At 37.6% G+C, this 20,909-nt stretch overlaps 1 pseudogene; it reads left to right on the plus strand.

Annotated features, from left to right (window-relative positions):
* The first annotated feature begins 2,084 nt into the window (after positions 1-2,084).
* LOC112623616 lies at positions 2,085-5,060 on the plus strand (annotated as a pseudogene).
* The last annotated feature ends 15,849 nt before the right edge of the window (positions 5,061-20,909 follow it).

Genomic DNA, 20,909 nt, shown 5'->3' on the forward strand with positions numbered 1-20,909 from the left:
TACCGGGCTTACGTTATTTGACAGTAATGTTCAATGCCACCAGTTTGTTTGAGAATCCAGTAAGAAGGTATTTATAAAGTACTTTGGAGCTGTAAAAGGTTATAAAACCTAAGGGTTTTTGTTGTTTTCATTACAGTCCACAGCTGCCATATGATGAGATTAACTGCATTTTCAATCCACCCACTCTTCCAAACTATGGACATTTTCACAAATGTTTGCTGTGTTGAAAAGTCCCTCCTCCCCCAAATACCCCACCTAGAGAATTTAGATATTCCCTCCTTTGTGCTATCATAACACATTGTACATTTCTCACTATGCATTAGCCTGTTGTGGAGATGTGGGTCTTCTTCACTAGGTTGAGGGCAGAGGTCACATATTACATTTCTCTTCCCTGGTACCTATTAAAGTGCCTCTTATATAGTGAGTATCCAATTTATGTTTGTTTAATATATAAATTAATTGATAAATAATAGATTATGATATCCTTGGATGGCAGCAACATTCTATATCCAACCTATTAGCAAAGTTACAACCAGAGTTATCCAAAAGTCATAAAAATAATGAGAATGTAAGATTTAAACACTACACCTAAACAAAATGTATTCCTGCTACACAAAAGAAACTTGTTGACCTTAGGAAAAACAATTTTTTGAAATTTCAAGTAAACTAAATTTCCATGACCATAGTACAAAATCTAGCCACAGCTTCTAAATAAAATTACAAATAAAAGGCTTCATAGGAAATAGACACACACACACACACACACACACACACACGCATGCACACCATGCACATCAGTTTTATTTTACCTTTTAATGAAATTAATAAAAGGTGTTGTTACTGTATTTATTCTTTCCAGCACCTCTAATCTTGAGTAATCTACAGTGGCACAGAAAGTATTTTGGGACACACATGAATGTAATCATTACGATGTTAATGTATCACAGTTGTTACAGATCCAAAGCATCTGAGGTTTGTGGAAATTGTTAAGTAGGAGTCAGATGATTAACCGACAGGAGGCAAGTCCAGCTTGGGGAGCCATTGAAATCATCTATAGTCACTTTAAAAAAAGTTTTTAAAACTCAGTCCTTGAGACCTAATTCTCATAATGCCAACATAATTTAGTTCAATTCACTGGGGGAGAATCCTTTTTCTAATCTCTTAAATTCTAGTATATTTCTTTCAAAATTTCTACAACATAAATAGCTCATCTTGCATTAACTGAAGGAAATCATCTTCAAAACAGAACTTCCTTTGGTAAGTGCATTTTCCAATTTTTCCAAAATTTGGATGCCATTTGCAGTTAATCAAAACTTTTGCATCTTGTTCCTTTATTAGCATGTTCAGAAAAATAAATGCTATAGGCAGACGTTATGACTTAGTGATGCTGTCTAAATGCTCAGTTCTCAAAGGCGTTCTGCATTGCAACCACTGTTGCTCTCCAGCGGCAAAGCCCCAGAATGTTGACTTAGGGAAAACAGCCCATGAAACCTGTGAATAGCTATCTTTGACTTTTGGCAAAATCAGCGTTAAAAGACTAATAAATAAATAGAAACAATCTAAACATTCCCTTGTTTGAATAGTTACACATGTAAATGTTGTTAGTCTTTGGTGAAATTGCCAAATCAAACTTTGCTTTATTAACTAATTTAGGGTTTTTTATCCAAAACGACTCCCCTGGGGAGCATAAAAGATAATTTTCCATTCAGCAGATAATCTGTAATCTGGTACAAGTTGGGAGGAGAGGAGACGTGGTCTGATAAACTGTCCTTCCAGTTGGTTTGCAGAAATAACTGTTAGCAGGGGAGGGAAAGGGGAAGCCAGGGAAGAGCTGGAGGCGGTCGGGGAACGGGGTGGGGACTGGTGGGAGCATTTGGCGGAGGTGGAGTCCCCGGGCTCCGTCCAGAGGAAGTGAGGCTGGTGAGGCTGGTGAAGCTGTGTTTGCTGGGCAGTCGGAGGGGACGGGAAGCACCAGAGGGTTAGCGGACTCGCTCTGCTGGTAACTGCGCCATCCGGACCAGCCCTGCCTGGCCGCAGGTGCCCTGGATGAGGCTGCCTGCGAGCCCCGAATGACTTTATAATAGATGGATAAAGTGGGAAAAATGTGGAATAATTTCACATACAGGTGTCAGAATCTCTTCGGTCATGAGGGAGGAAGCCGTAGTGAAAATGTGGACATGAACTCCAACAGATGTTTGTCTGTCAAAGAGAAAAACATCAGCATAGGGACTCAACTCCTCAGCAACAAAGCAGTCCCTTAAGAGAAAACGTTGCCTTACAACTGGGATTAAGCCCTTCAAAGAATTCTTCAAGGAGAAATCAAAATTGTGCCACCGAAATCCCTCAAACTGTTGAAATCAGCCTTAAAAAGGATAATGAGTCTGGTGTTACCCCAGGAAAAAGGCTTGCCCGAAGAGATTCCTACTCTGGACATCCTCCATGGGCTGGAAAGAAAAAACGTTCCTGTTCTACAAAGGCCCAGAGTTCATTGGAAACTAGTTCACCATTATGGAAAACAGTATGGCGATTCCTCAAGGATCTAGAACTAGAAGTACCATGTGACCCAGCCATCCCATTACTGGGTATATACCCAAAGGATTATAAATCATGCTGCTATAAAGACACATGCACACGTATGTTTATTGCGGCACTATTCACAATAGCAAAGACTTGGAATCAACCCAAATATCCATCAGTGACAGACTGGATTAAGAAAATATGGCACATATACATCATGGAATACTATGCAACCATAAAAAAGGATGAGTTTGTGTCCTTTGTAGGGACATGGATGCAGCTGGAAACCATCATTCTCAGCAAACTATCACAAGAACAGAAAACCAAACACCGCATGTTCTCACTCACAGGTGGGAACTGAACAATGAGATCACTTGGACTCGGGAAGGGGAACATCACACACCGGGGCCTATTATGGGGAGGGGGTTGGGGAAGGGATTGCATTGGGAGTTATACCTGATGTAAATGACGAGTTGATGGGTGCTGACGAGTTGATGGGTGCAGCACACCAACGTGGCACAAGTATACATATGTAATAAACCTGCACATTATGCACATGTACCCTAGAACTTAAAGTATAATAATAATTTTAAAAATACATATATATATAATTTTAGAAAAATAAAAAAAAAGAATATGTGGCACATATACACCATGGAATACTATGCAGCCATAAAAAAAGATGAGTTCATGTCTTTTGTAGGGACATGGATGCAGCTGGAAACCATCATTCTCAGCAAACTATGGCAAGAACAGAAAACCAAACACCGCATGTTCTCACTCATAGGTGGGAACTGAACAATCAGATCACTTGGACTCGGGAAGCGGAACATCACACACCGGGACCTATTATGGGGAAGGGGGAAGAGGAAGTGATTGCATTGGGAGTTATACCTGATGTAAATGGCAAGTTGATGGGTGCTGACGAGTTGATGAGTGCAGCACACCAACATGGCACAAGTATACATATGTAACAAACCTGCACGTTATGCACAGGTACCCTAGAACTTAAAGTATAATAATAAAAAAATTAATTAAAAAAAAAATGTTTGGTGGAACTCGAAGTGGACTTCAAAGTAGAAAGAGGCACTATGGCATAAGTTCTGTACACGACATGGACGGTACTTCCAGCAGAACTGTAGGAAGTCGCCCTCTGAGACAGAGGTTGCAGGATACTGTGGGCTTGAGTTTTCCCATGAGAGCTTACGGCAAGCACTCAAAGCCTTTCCTTTCCAATAAAAAGAAAAATTCAGGCCAGGCGTGGTGGCTCATGCCTGTAATCCCAGGCTTGATCACTTGCAGTGGGTGGATCACTTGAGGTTAGGAGATCGAGACCAGCCTGGTCAACATTGTGAAACCCCGTTTCTATGGTGAAACCCCTGTCTCTATTAAAAATAGAAAAATTAGCAGGGCGTGGTGGCACATGCCTGTAATACCAGCTACTCGGGAGGCTGAGGCAGGAAAAACGCTTAAACCCACAAGGCGGAGGTTGCAGTGGGCCGAGATCGGGCCATTGCACTGCAGCCTGGCCAACAAGAGCGAAATTCTGTCTCAAAAAAAGAAAAAAAAAATCATCTTTCTGAATTAATGCTTGAGAAATGCCCCTTTCCTGTTGACTCAGATTTAGCCCCAAAATGGAATTTGATTAAACAGCATACAGTTCCTATATTCAACATTTTTTGATACATTTGATGCATCTTTGGTTTCTAGAAGATGAAGATAGGCTTAGAGAGAGAAGGCGGCTTAATACTGAAGAAGAAGTTGATCCTCTCGCAATGCACAAATACATACATTTGAAGCTACCGCACAGGCAAATAATCCATCATGTAAACTGGGACCAAAGTTAGCTCCTGGAATGACTGAAATAACTGGGGATAGTTCTGCAATTCCACAAGCTAATTGTAACTCGGAAGAGGATACAACCAACCTGTGTTTGCAGTCACGGAAGCAGAAGAACCGTTAAGTATCTGGAGACAGCCACGCTCGTGTTAGCAGACAAGGAACTTGGAAAGTCCGCACACAGATTGATTACATACACTGTCTTGTGCCTGATTTGCTTCAAATTACGGGGAATCCCTACTATTGGGGAGTGATGGGCCGTTATGAAGCAGAAGGCCTTCTTGAAGTGAAACCTGAGGCCTGAAAGCACGTTTTTGCCAGGGACTCTGCGCAAGAGGACTACCTCTTCTCTGAGCTTAGCGGTGGCAACGGATCCCCGCATACCCAAATTGAGCAGTGAAATCACAACTTTAGTTCTGATGCCCATGATTCGTGTGTACTTCACTCCTCCACTGTAACAGGACTTTTAGAACACTATAAAGATCCCAGTTCGTGCATGTTTTTTGAACCATTGCTTACTATATCTCAATGGGACTTTTAGCCTGAAGTATATCCATGGTGCGGTAATCGGCAGGTGCACTAAGTATGATGGAATTGATGGGCTCCCTTTACCCTCAATGTTACAGGACTTTTTAAAAGAGTATCGTTATAAAGAAAAAGTTAGAGTTCGCTGGTTAGAATGAGAACCACTCAAGGCAAAGTAAACTCTCCTTTCCCAAAGGGTGTTCACTAGGTCCGCTTTCATGTGCATCAGACGGTACACCTATAGAAAGCACACATAGCAGTGCTAAGTTTTTTCATACAGTATGTTAGCATAGTGTTAGCATCTGTCAAATGCGACCTGCTGTTACTTATTCAGAAGAACATGGTGCCTATTGGAACAACAGAAGATAGAGCTACAGGTGTTCAGTAAGACTGCAAGAACATTTCGCTGATTTATCTAACAGTTTGGTTTTTAACAGCTGTAGTATTTGAGTGAGACAACTCTGGGGCATTTGCTATGAAGAATTCTGTATCTTACTGAAGAACAAATCATTAATATTGGATGAGTATTTCAACAGCGTGACTAATGTTTGAAATTATTTTTTCTGAGAGTTTTTCTATGAACTTCCAAAAGTAATGATGTTTGTAGTTACTATAAATCAAGCTTTGGAAGTCAAAAAAAAAAAAAAGAATGTTTTCCTTTTAGAAAAAAAAAATGCAATTTTCTGTCCACAAGGGCATAGTGCAGTTCACTTATGTGTTGACATAGTTTATATTCAGGCTCCTTTTCTCTTCTGCAAAAGGTACTGTTAGGTAATACAGATTTTCTAAGTCACTCATAAATTTCAGACTTACAATGTTAGTAGTAGAATTTTATTGAAAGGCCCTAGGTATTAATTTTTTAAATGAGTGCTTTAACTTAAAACAGGTATTTGAAATAACTGCTGCAATGTAGTCTTGCATGTGATTATTTTTCAAAGTTGATGTGCAGTCTAATTTTTGTCACATAACAGTTGGATCTTTTCCTATGCCCAGGATGATTTTGTGAACCATGAAGTATATAAGATTAGAAGATGCCCAAACAAGTCAGATAATAGTAACTACAGTAGTTGCTGAGGTTGATATTATTGTTGAACTGTAATTAATAATTCAGATGGCAGCATTTATCTCTTTTTTTGTAAATGCTCATAGCTGAATTGCTTAAGTATAATATATAGAATTTTGGTGCAGTTAATTCTTAATGGAAAACCTGAAACCTAAATTGCAGATTTAAAAGGTACTGTACAATGATTATATCTGTAAATAACTTTACTTAGCACCTTTTTATCACTTAAAATAATGTGTACTATTACTTGAGTGAGCTCTTCTGGAAGTTATTAAATTCTAGTGTTTGCTTCTTAGTAACTAAACTGAATATACAGTTCTGTTCTAGACATTTTGCACTAAAGTAGCTGAATTCATTCTTGTGTCTTTTTGTTAATGTGCTCCGTACCACTGGTGAGTATTCCATAGTTTTGTTACCTGCTGCTACAGAATGTTATTTTACATCCCTTTGGCTATTGCCAAGGCTACAAAAAAGAAAACCTTTATTTTATAGAACACTAATCCTTTAACTGCTTATGTATGTTTCTACTTGCGGCATCTTGTTACGGCTACTTTTTTGTTCTAATAAAGTATGTTTAGTGTGCTCCTTGTGTATCTGCTGTTTTATACATTTGCAACAGTTTCTCTTATAAATTGAATGATTTGGGTTTTTAAATAAGCATTAACTTACAACCTTTCTATAGTTAATGCAGAGTTACTGTACAGTCTAATATTGACTTATCAGAATAAGCTAACTCTAAACTTAATGCTCTACAGCTTACCAATCATAATCACATATACTGTGGAACCGTGTCTACGGTTACTGCAAATTACTGTACATTTTAGGTTATAACAGAAAACTGACAGAGAAATAATAAACCTGTTGATTTCTCTGCTTATCAGTGAAAGATTGAAACTATCCAGTGACATATTATAGTAATGAGTATCTGTAATCTCCCACCACATCAGAGGTAGAGTAAATGAAGTCTTGTAAACTAGTAATATATCAGTACCATTAATTGGTTTGGGGACCATCTTAACAAAAACAAATGCCCCAAATGCAGAATTTTAACCAAGGACTTGTCCATTTTAAAGCAATAATTTCTATTGTTTCTAATTAACGTCCCTGAAAATCAAATACCAAAGTGTTTGAGAACTTGATTCAAACCTACTTCAAAGCATTATGTGCAATTAAGTTTTTGTGACATAATTATATTGTTGAGTCTGTTTTCTTGAGCTTATAATGTATCTGGAAAATAAACCTCTTAAGAAAAACAAGAAATTACTGTTAACTGCTAGTTTGAAATAAATATTATACTGACCTAAACATTCAAGATAAGATGGCCAACTTACATGGGCTTTGCTAAATCAGTTCTTAGAATTGTGCTAAGGGTTTTCAGAACCTCTCTCTCTCTCTCTCTCTCTCTCTCCCCATATATATATATATATATTTCTAATGAAAAGGATTTCTATGAGGTGTTGACAAGATGTCCCAGGACACAGACATTTGACCTTATAGAAGCTGCAATTAAATTTTTCTTTCAAGATTACTATTGATTTGACATCATAACTAGATAGAGATACACATTTGATTTTAAAAAAATGAACTAAACAAACTCTTGTATCCTTAAACACCTTGAAGAATAATTTGATCTCGTTTTCTGATAAGAGAATAACATCTTAGGAAGAACAATCTATTCCCAACAAGTTGTTTGATGGAATGTTCCTTCCTTGTCTTCATATTTCTTCACAATAACCAGTATAGAGCCAAGTAGGGAGTAGCCATTATGAGTATATGGTGTCTTCAATCAAATCACTGTTGAGTGTGTCCTAGAAAAGAATGTATGATGTGTTATTGAGTCCCAAAAGGAATACAAGACTGAAGCCTTGTAGAACTTGTTGTCTTATTGGGGGAACCAAGCTCACAAATATGAAATGGTAAGATGACAACAAATAAAAATGTAACACCATGAAAAATTATATATAAATTGTCTTCTAACTTTAATAACCATAAAACTGAATTAGAAAAATATCAGATGTAATTAAGCATATAAACATAATAGAAAGAGAAGAATAACATGAGTCCTGAAACCAACAGACAGCATCCAAAGACTGGAATTGGGTAAAGTTTGCTGGTGGGGATGGTTTGCTACAAAAGTTCAGAGAGGGAAAGATTAATAGAAACTGATGTGATTTTTTTATGGAGAGATGGCATTAAAGAACCATGAGACTCTTAAAATCTAGAGGGGAAGAGACGAGTTTGGCTGGCTGAAGGAAAGCAGAAGCAATGTGCAAGAGTATGAGTAAATGAAGGGCAACAGAAGAATTGCAAGATGACTAGGTTGGCTAACTTATGGTTTATGTTATAAAGATTAAAATAGCAAACAAGGCAAAATAAGTAAGTTGAGGTTAAGAAAAAAAAACTCTCAATGGTAGGTAGAGAAATCTGGGATTTATCTTTGAGGAAATAGAATTCACTTGAAGATTTTAATCATCTATGAAGAAAAGATAGAGTAGACTTAATTAAATTTAATCTAAATATGTAAAAGAAATTAGGTTTATTTTTTTGTGGCTAAAGGATACATCTAGGACCAGTGAGTATAAATCATAGAAGGAGGAATTTTGCTCACAGAGAAAAATATAAAACTATTTGATTAAACTGAACACGGCATAGAGTGACTTAGAAAGTGCAAATTCAGCACTACTGATCTGAAAGATCTTATTCTTATTGGTTCTGTTGTGGAAAAAAGTCATACATCAAACAGATGTTCTCAAAGATATTCTGATTCCAGACCTTTAAGGAACAGGAGGTAGGAGATAACGGCTGGATATAGTTGCCAGACGCGGCGACTCACACCTGTAATCCTGGCACTTTGGGAGTCCGAGATTACTTGAGCCCAGGAGTTTGAGACCAGCCTGGGAAACATGGTAAAACCCCATCTCTACAAAAAATTTTTAAAAATTAACCGGGCATGGTGGTGTGCACCTGTAATCCCAGCTACTCAGGAAGGTGAGGTGGGAGGATTGCTTGAGTCCAGGCTGTCAAGGCTTCAGGGAACCAAGATCACGCCATTGCACTCCAGACTTGGGGACAGAGTGAGACCCTGTCTCAAATAAATAAATAAATAAGAATCTGGGCGTAGGGAGATCTACCAGCAAGCCATTGCTATAGTTCTGGGCTAAGTGATACAGCCCATACCACTATTATCACACAACTATTGATCCTACCAGTTCTTGGTGCTAAGTGATTTACATACATTGTATATTTTAATCCTTTCAAGAGCCTGTAGAGTACACATTACTCCTTTCTTTGTTTTACAGATAAGGTATGGAGCAATGGAATAGGAAAGGTAAGAGAGGCATTTTAAAGAACAGTATGAGTGGAATGATGAAGATGTTACAGATAATAAAGCAATGAGATGAAGTTAAGGTTATTCGAAATGACTTAACATGCTCCCTATGCTGCATTACAGCACAGTCCTATACAATCCAGGGCAATTTAGGATGTATTGTGTTCAGTGAGTACTGAATCTCAAACATTATCATTTTTCTTTTATTAATTTATTTTTTTTCAGGCTGCTTTACAGTAGATTAACACCATCATCATCAAAAATATTCATGATATAGCTGTTGGTTATAAGCACTGGGTGAAATCTTCAGCAATAAGAGATAAACAGACTCTTGTGACATGAGGCTGAAAGCAAAGTAATCATTTAATGTAAAGATTTAATAATTGAAAAGAGAAAGCATCCATCAACCCATTCTTTTACTGTCCACTGGTTAGGGATTGATTTACTTAATTATTTTTAATGAATGAGTACACAAGAACTATGTTATTTTATTTTATTTTTTGAGATGGAGTCTCTCTCTGTCGCCCAGGCTGGAGTGCAGCAGCGTGACCTCTGCTCACTGCAACCTCTGCCTCCCGGAAGAACCATGTCATTTGATCTTGCTGTTGACCATGATTTTTGGAAGCAGGATGTAGGGGCATCATTTACAAGTATACTCCAATTTCAGCCATCTTCAGACCTCTATAGCTGCCTACATCTAGAATTTCCTCTGACTTCTGTATCCTGTGGAGAGAGCTAGCTCAATCCACAACCCACGCCACCTCCCCTCACCTGTGAAGCTTCTCCTCACTCCCCTCAGCAGCAGTGGCTCTATCGGAGCCCTTGTCACGTCGTGTCTTTCATATACCCTGAGGTTCTCATAAGCAAGAGAGCGTTTGTTTGTTGTTTGACTTTTTGCTGTTTTCTTCCCCTCATTACTTCCCTCTCCCCAACCCTCAGAGCTAAGGACATAGCTGTCACTCATGATTTGTCAAAATAAAAAGCACAGAAGTGACAGAGATACACGCATAACCAGGTTAAATCATTCCAGTAAATAAGAAGAGGAAAGGATGGATTAACATGCTTCTCCTCAGGTCTACCTGAAGCTTTTTCCGGTAGCTGTTATAATATGTCATATCGAATTATGATAAGTTGTTTGTCTGTATGTCATGTTCAGCAGATGGTATATGACAGATAGTTTATATTCAACATATGTTCCTTGTGTTAATTCAAATTATTAACTGTCTTCCAAACATCTAATATAACTTAATGATATAAATTATTATTCCAGTCCTGGAGTAGAAATGAGCAAACAGATGTGGGTCAGTGAAGCTAAAAAAATGGTATTTAAAGCTAGTGTAAATCAAATCCCTTAAAATAAGTGGCAGCACATTACAAGTCAGTGCATACAAACATAGCCAAACTACAGGTAGTTTGCTTGGCTCAAAATGCTTCTACAATACTTTCAGGTGTGGTGTACAAGCTGCCTTCCTGAAACCCCACCCCTGCCCATTGATTTACACGAGGCTTTTTAACACACTTATATTAATTTCTTGGCCTCTTGAGGCATTTGAATTCGTGGTCTCTCTACTATAATTTGTCTTGACACTGTGAACACAATCTATATTTTCCCTCAAGCATTTTATCAAATTTCTTTCTTTAAATTTTGGTTAATCTACTAAACTTTTAAGAATATAAGTTACATTCCTAAGTCAAAGTGATGTCCACATAGATTCAAAGATACCAGAACCTGAATAATAAACATAGTGCATTTGCTTCTGTGTGTATATTAAAGCATGACTATTTGGTTACGTTTATATTAAAAACTTTGTTTTGATTATATTGAACATCATAGATGTGATTTTTTTCTTATTTAAATTGCTCTCTAATATTTTTATTGTTATTTTGTTGGTTTTAACCTTAACTGAGATACAATTTATACATGAAAAATGTACACAACATATACATTTTGATGAGGGTGGACATATGCATGCATCCATGATACCATCACCACAATTATAGTAAGAAACATATCCATCACCTTCAGAAATGTCCTTGTGTTCTTTTGAGGTGTTTGTTTTTTGGTGCAAACATGTAACATGAAATCTATCCTCTTAATATATTTTAAAGTGTATGATACTGTACTGTTAATTATAACAATGCTCTTACATAGCAGATCTCTAGAACTTATTCATCTTGTACAACAGAAACTTTATACCCATTGAAAAACAATTGCCCATTTCCCTCTCCAACATTCTATTATCTGGGAATCACCGTTCTAGTCTTTGCTTCTGTGAGTTTGACTGTTAGAGACCTCAGGTAAGTGAAACCATACAGTATGTTTCTTTCTGTGACTGATTTTTCACTTAGTATGATGTCTTCTAGGCTTGTCCATGTTGTTGGAAAGAGCAAGATTTTCTCTTTTTTAAGGCAAAATGGTATTTCTTTTTATGTATAAACCACATATTCTTAATTCATCTGTCAAGGAACATTTGGGTTGTTTGCATATTTTGATTATTGTGAATAATGCCGCAATGAACAGGGGCTGCAAATATCTCTTAGAAGACATATCATACTTAGACACCACCAGGTCTCTAAAAAAGTGCTTAATGTCACTAATCATCAGAGAAATGAAGATCAAAACCACAATGAGATATTATTTTACCCCATTAGGATGACTATTATCAAAAACAAAGGTAACAACTATTAGCGAGGATATGGAAAGATTAGAGCACTTACCATTTGGTAAGAATATAAATTGGTACAGCCACTATGAAAAAAAATGGTAGAATTTGATTAGGATTCAATTGACTCACAATTAAAACAAATAACAAATATTCACAACTCTTACCACAGAACTGCATTTATAATTCACAAGTTCTTATTTCAACTTTTGTCCCTAAAATACCAAGAAAGTTTTTTGTTTTTGTTTTTGTTTTTTTTTTTGCTCCAGTTATAAACGTGTATTGTACCACTTTGGGGGAAATGTTTACTCTTCTATAACTTTTGGGGGAGAATAAATTCATCTTTAAATATCAACTTTGATTCTGTAGCAGTATTCCAAAGATTAAATGGATTAAAATCTGAAGAAATATAAGAAAGCCAAAAAAAAAAAAAAGGCATATGCACTATGCACTGACTTGTTCATCTCTTTCAGATAATTTATAGTTATTTTAAAAGGAAATGTTCCTGGTATAAAGTGAGGCTTGCCTAAAGGTTATTGATGGTAATAATAATACCTAGTGTTTCTTAATTTCTTCCTAAAAATAGTTCTTGGCAGATAACTAGTGCTCAATAAATGTCAGCTACTATTGTTGCATATCAGATATTACTTAAAGAAATTTACCTGTATTCAACTATTCCCCAGGAAAGTTCTAAACGGTAGGTCTATTATTCTTCTTGTTTTATAGATGAGGACACTAATGCTCAACCTCACAAACTAGGATCTGAACCTAGGCCAGGACTCTGAACTACTCATGGACCAGATTCAAATTGAAGATTTGCAAAAACACATAGCATTATTTTTGGTCACTGTTGTAGTTAAGTTTATCAATACATCATGTACTTAAGGGTCATTGTTTGAGACATAAAAAAAGAAAACGCTCACTCATTTTATCTAATAATTTTACGTATCCTCTGGTAACAAATGTTCCAATTAGATTTAATTAAATTAGCACACTAAAGAAAGAATATTTGCTAAACTTGAATAATTGTATACAATATGCCTCCTCAGTGTGGAATTTCATTTTATTAGAATTAAAATCAAGGAGATTGACCAGGCACAGTGGCTTGTGCCTCTAATTCCAGCACTTTGGGAGGCCAAGGCGAGCCAATTACTTGTGCTCATGAGTTCGAGACCAGCCTGAGCAACATGACAAGACCCTATCTCTACAAAAAATTTAAAAATAAAAAAAATTAGCCAGGCATGGTGGCAGGCACCTGTAGTCCCAGCTACTTGGAAGTCTGAGATGGGAGGATCACTTGAGCCCAGGAGGCTGAGGTTGTAGTGAGTCATGATCATGCCACTGCACTCCAGCCTGGGTGACAAAGTGAGACCCTGTGTCAAAATAATAATAATAATAAAATGAGGAGATTAAATGGTCGTAATTACTTCAAAAGTAAGTATTTTTTCTTACAAGACACATAAAAACAGTTGTAGTTTTGCCATCTGCTAATTATTTTTACTATCAAAACAAAGTATATATGTGATAAATTTATTGTTAAATGTGTGGCCAGCTCTAAAATCAGTATTTTTAGCCTTGATCTCTTTCCTGGAATTTAAGAACATGGTTTCCAATTTTCTAACGATTGGTATAATCCATTGATAAAGAAAACAAGAAAATCCCTAATTTTCCTTTTGACTTCCTATTAGTATTAATTATACACCATCATTTTTTTAAAATCCAGGATTAAAACTTTGGTCACGGTCTTTTTGGTCTCAGAGCATTTGTTCAAGTTGTGATGTGTCTGTAGAATGTCCTTCCACCTTAATGCACCTATCAAAATTCCACCATCTTTCAAGTCTCAATCCCTTCTGTCACATGGGGCCTCTTTTTCCTTAGCAACTCCATCATAGTTACTTATCCTTCTCTTATAGCAGCATAGATCAGAAGTTATGAGAATGAACTGCAGAAGATCAATACCACTTGGGTTTATATTCTGACTCTACCACCTACTAATCCATGTGACATTGAGCAAGTTAATGTGTCTTTGAGTCTAATTTCTCATACATAAAAAGGAAAACCTATAGTATGTATTTCATAGGAAAATTTGGATAGTTAAATCAATGAAGGTAATCTTTATAAAGTACTTAGTATATATTAAGTGCTCCATAAAAGGTTTTATTATTCTTATTAGATTAACATTGTCATCACCATCTTTGAAAATGTGGGGTGGCTTATCATATGCCATTCAAAGGTCCTAGCCCACCTAAGAACCTTTTCTTTTCATTTTCAGCAATCAGTTTCATGACAGAATTGCATTTGATGTTGGGTAAGTAGATGTGACCGATCAGCCATAACAGACTAAGTAACCCTAATGGTAGATATGAAAGTCAAATTATCTTTAGGTATTCCCTGAGTAATGTTAGTTTCCCCGAACAGTAATACAAAATAATTTTTTTTTCAGACATGGCTATCTAATTCCTTTGTCATCCTTGTATTATCTAGCAGTCTTTGGTATGTAGTTAGTCTCAACATGTTGAGTTTGTTGTATACTTAATGCAACATGAGTAAGGGCAGCAAAGTATGTCAGAAACATCACATAGTGTCATTCCAAAGGCCATAACATGGAATACATTTTGGATCATGACCTATGTCTATATTACTTTTCTACTTGTCCCTGGGTCTCTTAATGCAAGAAACTACTAAACTCCCCTAATTATTCACATTCATTTTTATTCTTTTGTTCCTTCATTTAACTAGTATATATTGAGCATAGACTGTGTATTACAGGTTGTTTCCTTAGGATCCTAAAAATATAGATGAAGTCATTGTCTGGAGCCTTTCCACCCAAAGTTTATCTGCAGCATGAGTAACACCTGGGAGTTTGTTAAAAATGCAGACTTTTAGGCCCTAACCAAAGCCCTAAACCAGGCCTCTCGAATCAGAGCTTGTATTTTTACAAGATCATCAGGTGTTTCATGTACACATTCAATGAAACACTGGACTGCACATAAGAATCACTTGTGTTTATAAAGATACGGACACCTACAATCAAGGCGGAGGGCTAAGTATATTGAGAGTTTAGCCAATTAAACAGTTGTTTCATAATTCAAGAAGGTTTTTTAAATATGTAGATGAACTTTTGTGGAAGTATCTTTTGACTTTGCTACACAATAAATTTTAATAATTTGAAAACTATAATTCCATATCATAGCCTGTTGAGATAAACAAAGGTACTTAGATTATATGCATTTGGTTGCTTTGGGCCCATTGTTGATATATTCTGGAGAGGTTATATCAACAAATGCTGTTTTGTTTTAAAATACATTTCCATGAATTTTAATGGCGATAAATTCTAGATGAAAGAAAAAAAAGATATTTTTTGCCAGAACCAAAGATATTAAATCTCCCTCCATCTCAAATGATTAAATCGGTATTGTACTTCCTTTAGGAGACAGTCATTTCTGCCACTTGGAAGAATGTAGCAGGAAGCAGAAAGGACTGTTTTTGTTTTTGAGACAGGGTCTTGCTCTGTTACCCAGGCTGGAGTGCAGTGGCACTATTTCAGCTCACTGCAACCTCTGCCTTCCAGGCTCAAGCGATCATCCCACCTCAGCCTCCCAAGTAGCTGGGACCACAGATGCATGCCACTACACTCAGCTAATCTTTATATTTTTTTGTAGAGATGCGATTTTACCATGTTGCCCAGGCTGGTCTTGAACTCCTGAACTCAAGTGATCTGCCTGCGTTGGCTTCCCGAAGTGCTGGGTTTACAGGCATGAGCCACCACACTCAGCTCAGTAGAGAGTTTTATACAAAGGGGCAGCCAAGAGCCCCAGCTCACCAGGTGAGCCATGCTGGGACCAAAAGCACGTAACCTGGAATCTACAGGTTCAAAATGAAAGCCAAAGAGTTAAGAGGGAAGGTGAATCATGGCTAGGCCTGCATTCAGTAAGAAACCAAGAGGCACCCACCTAAAAGGAACCTCTAGGTAGAAACAAACCTTAGTCAGGGTGTCCAAAGATAGAAACGGAGCAGGTTGAAACAGTGCCAAGTGTCAAAGACACCAGAGGCAATTTGACTTTCGTGTGCTAACCAAAAAGTCCATCTGAAGAAGAAACCTGAGACATCCCATGTGGTCCTATGGAACTGGCATTTGCTTCTAATACAGCTAAGGAATTGCTGAGGCACATTATATTAATGGCAAATGTATTCTAATGTGTTCTAATCAAACCTTGTTCTAATTGTTGTAATCAGTACAGTTGAAGGAAAATGTTCTCTCCTATGCCTTCTCAAGGTTTAATGATGCTCCATGACCTGCACTGGAACAAGCTTTCCAAGGCACTTCGGTGCCCAGAGATGACCATATTTTTGTGTATTTAAAATTTATGATAGGAAAGTTTCCTCAGTGTGTTTCTTATGTGGCATTTCCTGGATTAAGGGTCATGAAATAAAATCACCAATAAATTAGGGAAAACATAAAACACCATTGGATACTGTGAAAATGGCCTGGGTCCAAGAACAGCATGCTAAAAAGCAAGCACTTTGCACTCCTTAAACCCTCCTAAGTTTTCAACACTTTTTTTTTTCTGTACTTCTTTAAGGTGAACCTTTAGATATACATCATGGCAAAGCTTTCTGTCCCCTTGGGTCACTTGATTTCCTTATTTATGTACTGATTTAAGAGCTGGCCGAAATGGGCTGACTACATGCCAGGTAGAGCACCTTTTCAACAAACTTAACAGGGACCAACACTATTACATTATACCCATGTTACATTCAGATCGAAGCCTGTTGCCCATGTGAACAGATGAGGTGTAAATGGCTTATAAAAAATTTTTTACAGACTTCATTTTCATGAAAGAACAAGTGTGGAATTGTGTATCAGCATTCCGTGTTAAGAAGACAAACATTGCTATTCCTAGATTTACACCTTCAGCTGAAACAGTTTAGCCAGTCTATTCATTGTGCCCCAGACATGCTTTTCTACTGCTTTGCCTTTTTTATGGCTTTCTCTCCATATCCAAATTGTAACTATTTGTCAAGGTCAAGTGCAAGTCCCTCTTCCTCTGGGAAGCCTTCCCAGACCACTCCCTCAATTGGAATCAATCTCTTTCTCTTTCAACATAGATAGCCTCATATACTTCATAAAGACATCAAGAGAAGTTTACCTACTATATTTACATCCATCATATTTTGTGTGGTAAATGGGATTTATAACCAGTCCCACCTAGCCCTGATAAAATGCCTGCTCTGTGAGATAAGTTACATAGCTCTACCTGTCAGAATTTAATAGAGAACATGCCCATTCCCTCTTCCTTTATACCATCCTGCCACTACTCATGGTCACGCTTAGCACTAAATAGGTATTTAAATAATACTACAAAAATAATGAAATCAGTCAACAAATGAATTGTAAATAGTATATAAGTGTACTGTACCAAAAGAAAAATTTCTAAATAAAGACATGGATAAATGTGGTTAGTAGAAGTGCATGTTCAGAAGGAATCTTTCATTATGAGATTATCTCCACAATAGCGCTCTTGGTTCTCTCCCTGAATAACCTACAGGACCAGAGATGCTCAAAACCAGTGCAAGTGAGGATCATGGAGGCTGGGGGTGGGCAGGGCAGGAGTGCTTAAAAGTGCCTTGGGGTCCCAGATCACAGGCTTATTATATTAGAATATCCAGGGATATAAGGGGAAATTGGGAGGGTAGGAGTGCGTATTTTATCATGGACTTAAATTATATCACCAGGATCCACATATAGGTTCTGTTTCCTCTTGGGTGATTGCAAGTAGCTCCTGGCTCTCTCTCTCTGTGGCTGTGGCTGCAACAAGCCTCTTATCCTTATAGTATTAATCCTAGCACAAAGAATCTACCTTTGACATCCAGAGAATATCTGAGATTCACTCCGATCAGCCTTGATGTGGTTACCAAATCCTTTCTCCGAAAACCAGTCTTCAGACCTCTGATAAACCTAAGCCAATTATAAAAATTAATGGAGGCATTCATTTCACTTAAACCCATTCAGCTGGGAAATTCAGAACCATGTTGTGAAAGGACAAGGAGAAATGGATGCTGGGGAGACAATTAGGAGACATCCACTTGACATGATTTTTATTTTCCTACCAGAAGGTAGGGCAGCAATGTCTTACAATCATCTATCTAAATGGTAACTTAGGGTTCTTTATTTATAAAATGATGATACAAAAATCAGCCCCAGCCTCTTTACAATCATAATAACTTAAAATTAAGTAGGCTATTTTATTGACTTTGGAAAAAATGCAAAGCTATTTACATGCATTATCACATAAATGAAAAAATTATGTGCTTCTTTTAGTAATGAAGAAATTGCGGTCTAAAAAGGTTAAATATTTGCCTAAGTTTACACCTGTGTATCGGGAAAACCTGCTCCCAATGGTTACTTGGATTCTTTTCTATTTCCTAGGTGTCTGGGCTGGTTTGAGAAATAAAGGGAAAGAGCATGAGAGAGAAATTTAAAGCTGGGTGTCCAGGGGAGACATCACATGTCGGCAGGATCCGTGATGTTCCCCGAGCCCTAAAACCAGCAAGTTTTTATTAGTGATTTTCAAAAGGGGAGGGAGTGTATGAATAGAGTGTGGGTCACAGAAATCACATACTTCACAAGGTAATAAAATATCACAAAGCAAGTGGAGGCAGGGCGAGATCACAGGACCACCAGATGGGGCGAAATTAAAATTGCTAATGAAGTTTTGGGCATGCATTGTCATTGATAACATCATATCCGGAAACAGGGTTTGAGAGCAGACAAGCTAGCTGTCTGACCAAAGAATTTTCCTCATCCTAATAAGCCTGGGAGCGCTACAGGAGACGGGGCTTATTTAATCCCTTCGACTTCAACAATAAAAGACAGCATGCCTTGAGGGGGCCGTCTATAAACCTACCCTCAGGGCGCATTCTCTTTCTCAGGGATGTTCCTTGCTGAGAAAAAGGATTCAGTGATATTTCTCCTATTTGCTTTTGAAAGAGGAGAAATACGGCTCTGTTCCATCCGGCTCACCAGCAGCCAGAAGTCTTATCTCTGGTGTTCCCTGACATTGCTGTTATCCTGTTCTTTTTTCAAGATGCCCAGATTTCATATTGTTCAAACACACATGCTCTACAAACAGTTTGTGCAGCTGACACAATCATCACAGGGTCCTGAGGCGACATTCATCCTCCTCAGCTTAAGAAGAAGATGATGGGATTAAGAGATTAAAGTAAAGACAGGTATAGGAAATCACTAGGGTATTGATTGGGGAAGTGATAAGTGTCCATGAAATCTTCACAATTTATGTTCAGAGATTGCAGTAAATACAAGCATAAGAAATTATAAAAGTATTAATTTGGGGAACTAATAAATGTCCATGAAATCTTCACAATTTATGTTCTTCTGCTGTGGCTTCAGCCGGTCCCTCCATTTGGGGTCCCTGACTTCCCACAACACTGTGTTTGTGCCAGGATTAGAATCCCAGTCTTCTAACTCCTACTCCAGTGAACTCCTACTTCCCACCTTATTTTTTTTTACTGTTCACATTAGAAAAATAAAAAATAAAACCTTTCAACCATACAATGGTATTTTTATATAAAACTGGTTTCTATAATGGCTAAGGCAAAGTAGAATATTATCTAGCATCTACCTTTCTAAGAACTTTGTGTAGCTTGAATTAATCCTTCTGCTTATATCTGAAGGGAACAGCCAGTTTAGAAAGTAAAATTTAAAAGATGGTAACTGGTCTGAATCCACACTCTATGTTTTAATCTCCATGTCTCTGTTGACATGTTAAAGCTATGACAGAGACTCATATGGTGCCTTTTAGATGTCAGACAGAACCAAAGCATCATGATTCACAGCTGGCCAAGGGAAAGCTAGTAGAGGCAACAAGCTAATCATTCAGTAAAATTTGTCTTCTCTTTCCCACCTGACTCTTTCCTCTAATCTCTGACCCAGCATCCGGACTTCTACTGCTCTCTGAGGAAAGCTGATACTGACCCTGCTCCTTATTCTTTATTCTTCCCTCCCCTGATGCCACACATTTTTACCTCTCCTCCAGGGCCTTGGAAACAACCTAACTCCTGGTTTCACGTTCCTATTACCAACCTGGCATGGCTGCCCCCTAGATTTGATATCTGACTAGCCCTCTTGTGCCAGTGCCTGGCAAAAGCTATTATTGACTGAGTTTTAATTTGGAAAATGCAAATATGCCTCATGTTTGTTTGTTTGAGACAACAGGTAACCTGCGCAGAACTCCTGAGACAAATAACAAAATCTAATTTGCATGCCAGGGCACTTGCAAATATCTAGAGATACCTTTTTGATGCTGTCTTCATACCTTGTAAACCTCTAGTGGCAATACTTGCTCAGAAACAGTAATGCATACACTCAAAGGCCTCACACTGTAAAAGCTCCTGTGCTCATTCCAGCAGAGCTTTGTTATTTCATCTATGATCCAGGATATTATGAAGCAGCTGGATGGGAGCTGTGCTTTTCATACAATCATAATAAGAAAACACTAAAAAATAAAAATGAAAATAAAAATAAACATTTACAGCTACTACATTTGCAGAGAGCTAAACTAGTGTCAGTGCTCAGATCAGCAATCATTCCCCTGCTGTGGCTTGTACCATCATCAGAAGCATCTTGATGCTACAATCCCAACACTGTCAGAGGACGGTGGAGGCCTTACTGCATGGGTTTTAGTTGTTTCCTTCAACCAAGTCCTACGTGTTTCCAAATGTGAGACTGGAGTTACTCTCTTTTCAGTGTCCAGTCAATCACTAGACAGCAAAGTTACAGTCAGTGAATGAGAGAAAGTCAAAGTTAGAATGAGACAAAAAGTTAGGGAGAGAGAGAAGAAGGAAAGAGAGAAGGGAGGTCAAGAGGAGGGGTGTAGAGAATTCATTGATTTCTCGTGTTTTACAAAATAGTCTGTCTTAAGCCTCCTTCAAACCACAATCTAGAAGATGGCAG

The sequence above is a fragment of the Theropithecus gelada genome, chromosome 4 (genome assembly GCF_003255815.1).
Source record: "Theropithecus gelada isolate Dixy chromosome 4, Tgel_1.0, whole genome shotgun sequence".
Lineage (NCBI taxonomy): Eukaryota > Metazoa > Chordata > Mammalia > Primates > Cercopithecidae > Theropithecus > Theropithecus gelada.